Raw genomic sequence first — 4,912 nt, forward strand, 5'->3', positions numbered from 1 at the left:
ATGGTTTATGTCACGTGATTTTTTTGACAAATCCTTCAAGACATGATAAAGGGTTAAACATATAGGTTTTAAATCACCTCGTGAACTTGATTTAATATAGCTATGACCCCCCCCCCCCCTCATATTTTAATGTAATGACATGAAAAAAATTGCCAGATTATTATCAATGACTTATCAGCAGCTGGAACAAGTTGTCCAGTGTAGGAAATCCTCACTGGTACCCTCGTTTAGAAAGACCCTCATACAGACACATCATGTACATGTTCAGTTATGAGTAGCAGTTTTCAGAAGAGTAGGAGTCATTGATTCAGTGTAAACATGTTTAATCGGGTTTATGTGGAGACAAGTAACATGCGTGCAGTAGCCTCGAGAAGCAGAAATATCAGCCAACAGAGATTGAACTTCACTCAACTTCCAAGAGCAGTGTTCACCAACCGGTTGATCGTGATCGACTGGTCGATCTCCAAGGCATTTCTAGTTGATCGCCAAACATTTCTGTAAAAAACAACAATGATAAAGCCTTGTGTTCCCATTTTAATTTCATTTTATAGGGCTGTTGGCGGTAGTTGCACCTGATTCAGCTGCCCTGCTCGCCGGGTAGTCGAACTGTTGCAATTTTGAACCATTTGATGTGTCTGAAGGCACAAAATCTGCCTTCCTGGCCGGTCCAGAGAGCAAATCAAGTGCACTGTAGACTATAGGCCTACCGCTGGCCAATCGGGTGGCTCAGATGACCGTGTCTGCAGTAATGTACTGTAGCAGGCATAAAAGAAAGCTACAGCGAAGTTGATACTGTGAGATTTCAAAACATTTAATATAGGGCTGTCAAATTATTCAAATAATTAATTGCATTAAATTCTGTAGTTAATCGCGATTAATCACACTTTTTTTTGTTGCTCAAATTTGTTGCTAAATTAACATATTTCCATTTAAAAAAAGCAGTTTATTCAGTTATAGGAATGTAAGGACTGAAACACGAAAAATATTCTGTAGCTTTTTGGCAGCTTTCTTCTTTAGTTGCTCTGTCTCTGTTGCTTCATCAGGTTGCTGTGCAGGCCTCTCTTCCTTCAGCAAGTTGCTGACCAAAGCCCACACCTCACCCCTCTCAGGTCTGGGAAGGCACTTCAGGTCCTTAAACCTTGGGTCGAGTGCTGTGGCGTTCTTCAGCCATGTGAGGTTGGTGTTTTCTCCACTTGCGTTTCTCTGTTGTGAATGTCAGCTTGAATCTTACCATTTAGACAAGGTCATCATTGGAGCTCTCCATCACCTGAAGGAGATGGCAGAAAGCAGGCAACACCACAGAGCAGGAAATTTACTTCTCTCCTCCCAGAAGTTCAGGCAAGTACCTGCAGTGAAAGATCATTCAAAATCACTTCAGTTAATTGTGAGAAACTTGTTATACACAGACTCTCTCGCTCCCTCTCTCTCACACACACACACTTTTTCACACAACAAATCGTATTGTAACACTAAGAGAGGTAAAATATTACCTGCAGTGCCTCCAACTTCTACAGTTTCTCCAATTCAGCTGTGGTTGGCATGGTGATGTTAGTATTCTGTTGGGCCAGAGCATCTCTGTGTTCACTGTCTGTGCAAACGGTGGTAACTTTGTTTTCAATGTTCCACTGCTTTGCTAGATCCATGAAATGCCCGGTGCACGTTTCAGCATAGTGCCTCTCTTGTCTTCATTACGGCCAGAGCATGTGAATGCAGTTTCCAGTTATCATCAATGTGGTGCACAGAACCCCAAGGTAGTTGTGGTTACTGGCTGAAGTCCAGTGCTCTCCCGTGAGAGCAACAGCTGTTGCATGTTTCAACTCCTCCGCTTTCATACAGCTGGTGTATTCTTGTAACGACGGTGGCTCTCGAGGGTAACACATACGTTGAGTCGTTTGATGCTATCCGAATGATATCCCCCAAGCATTCGTTCAACACAATGTGGACTGGCCAGCAAGACGAAGCTATTGCTTGTGTTAGCTTGTTCCTTGACTTGTCCATAGGCCTCTCGCGCGCACACTCTTCTAGCTCAACCTGCCAATATTCCTCCATTGCCACTTGTAACGTTACTTGTATTGCTGGCGTCAACAGTATGTTTCGCTTGTAAATGTTAACAAAGACTCAATGTACTTTGTGATAAATCAATTCAGCCTGCAGTAGACGCAAATTACTTTGGTTTTATCCAGAGAGCCATCTGGGAGGGATTTGAAATGTAATTAGCCATTTACTAGCATTCTCCATCATTAATGCGTATAATTAGCCAACATTAGCTAGTAAAGTGATTGTCAAACTAGCCCGTTGGCTGCCAGGGCTTGAATTTGAACTATGGATGATGCAGTGGCGACCCGTCATTCAAAGCAGGTAGGGCTCTTTTTGCATGTTATTTTGGCTTTAATACCTGTCACATATCCAGGGTTGGGGAGTAACGGATGACATGTAATCCGTTACATGTAAGGGATTACCAAAAACCGGTAACTGTAATCCGTTACATTACCAGCAAAAAATATTGTCATCAGATTACAGATACTTTCGAAAAACTAGATGATTACTTTGAGGATTACTTTTAAAAGGATGTTTGTGAAAACAAATCTTTGACACTTCTCTGTTTTCTCAATGACATTCAAATCAGCATTGAAAAGAGGCGCACATTTAAATGTGTTTCAACCTGAGTGAGTGACCACAAATGTGTTTGATGGATCGCATGAAAAGAGCAGGAATAGGCTTTTGTAGGCTACAGTCCAAGCCATGTCTTCCAATGGTGCGACTGCTGTCGGCATCCAAAGATTATCTGATTTGAATAAACGCTTGTAGGTAAGGATGACAGCAGTGGTGTAACATACATCGATACGGAAATCACTCTTTATTGATATCTACATAGCGCATTGATGTGAATCACACTGCTGCTCTCTCATTTAGCTATTTACGCCTTACGGATTGTGGTTGTTGTGGATGGCTGTTCACAAATCTAAATGTATATTTGAACACAATAATGGTTGAATTTAAGAAGTTTAAGCTGCCTATCCATCATTGTTTTTGAAACCAGTGGACAGCGAGTGAAAAATGTGCTCTTGCAAAAGCTGCACAGTGCGGTTCCAAGCCTATGGAATAAAAGTGGGGCTTTTATTGCTCAATCTAATTCATGCTGATACAATAACAATCCATAGGCCTAATGGACACATACTCAAACTTGCACACTTTTGATAGACTTAAAGGGGAACTCTGTAGTTGCTACATCCATTTTTGGACTTATAAATGATATATACAGTACCAGTCAAAAGTTTGAACACACCCACTCATTCAATGCTTTTTCTTTATTTTTTACTATTTTCTACATTGTAGAATAATAGTGAAGACATCAAAACTATGAAATAACACATCAGGAAAAATATAGTAACCAAAAAAGTATTAAACAAATTAAAATCTATTTTAGATTCTTCAAAGTAGCCACTCTTTCTATTGATGACAGCTTTGCACACTCTTGGCATTCTCTCAACCAGCTTCACCTGCAATGCTTTTCCAACAGTCTTATAGGAGTTCCCACATGCGGAGCACTTGTTGGCTGCTTTTCCTTCACTCTGCGGTCCAACTCATCTAAACCATCTCAATTGGGTTGAGGTCAGGTGATTGGGGAGGCCAGGTCATCTGATGCAGCGTTCCAACACTCTCTTTCTTGGTCAAGTAGCCCTTACACAGCCTGGAGATGTGTTGGGTCATTGTCCTGTTGAAAAACAAATGATCGTCCCACTAAGCGCAAACCAGATGGGATGGCGTATCGCTGCAGAATGCTTTGGTAACCATGCTGGTTAAGTGTGCCTTGAATTCTAAATAAATCACTGACATTGTCACCAGCAAAGCAGCCCCACACCATCACACCTCCTCCTTCATGCTTCATGGTGGGAACCACACATGCAAAGATCATCCGTTCACCAATTCTGCATCTCTCAAAGTAGTGGTTTCTTTGCAGCAGTTCAACCATTAAAGCCTTGTTCATGCAGTCTCCTCTGAACAGTTGATGTTGAGATGTGTCTGTTACTTGAACTCTGTGAAGCATTTATTTGGACTGCAGGCTAGAAACTCTAATGAACTCATCCTCTGCAGCAGAGGTAACTCTGGGTCTTCCTTTCCTGTGGCGGTCCTCACCAGTTTCATCATAGCACTTGATGTTTTTTGCGGCTGCACTTGAAGAAACTTTCAAAGTTCTTGAAATGTTCCAGATTGACTGACCTTTGCGTCTTAAAGTAATGATGGACTGTCGTTTGCTTAGTATGGACTTGGTCTTTTACCAAATGGGGCTATCTTCTGCATACCACCCCTACCATGTCACAACACAACTGATTGGCTCAAAAGCATTAAGGAAAGAAATTCCACAAATTAACTTTTAACAAGGCACACCTCCTGCTAATTGAAATGCATTCCAGGTGACTACCTCATGAAGCTGGTTGAGAGAATGCCAAGCGTGTGCCAAGTTGTCATTGCTATTTTGAAGCATCTCAAATGGATTTGTTTAGCACTTTTTTTTACAACATGATTCCATATGTGTTATTTCATAGTTTTGATGTCTTCACTATTATTCTACAATGTAGAAAATAGTAAAAAATAAAGAAAAACCCTTGAATGAGTGGGTGTGTCCAAACCTTTGACTGGTACTGTATATCCATTGATTCTTGAAGAAAATAACTTATAAATGCCTCATGAGCTTAGTTCAACTGTCATACTCCATGTGAACCCAAAATATAAGCGTGTTTTTCTCCAATGTTTGTAAACATTGTAAATGTAAACAACCACTGTATAGCCTCATAACATGGTTAAAACTGTAATTTTGATATCATGGATGGTCAGTCCTTGCATTCATAGCTCTGTCTATTTATGTGAGAGTAGTTACATTTCTCCAGGCCCACAGCTTTTTACCAAAACA

At 40.9% G+C, this 4,912-nt stretch overlaps 1 long non-coding RNA gene across 1 annotated transcript; it reads right to left on the bottom strand.

Annotated features, from left to right (window-relative positions):
• Positions 1 to 306: 306 nt before the first annotated feature.
• LOC115138949 (uncharacterized) lies at positions 307 to 2,026 on the bottom strand. The gene is made up of 2 exons (XR_003865035.2): positions 1,491 to 2,026; positions 307 to 1,346 (listed from the first exon to the last, which is right to left on the bottom strand). It is a non-coding gene; the product is annotated as an uncharacterized LOC115138949 (long non-coding RNA).
• Between the last annotated feature and the right edge of the window lie 2,886 nt (positions 2,027 to 4,912).

The sequence above is a fragment of the Oncorhynchus nerka genome, linkage group LG12 (assembly GCF_034236695.1).
Source record: "Oncorhynchus nerka isolate Pitt River linkage group LG12, Oner_Uvic_2.0, whole genome shotgun sequence".
NCBI classification, from domain to species: Eukaryota; Metazoa; Chordata; class Actinopteri; order Salmoniformes; family Salmonidae; genus Oncorhynchus; species Oncorhynchus nerka.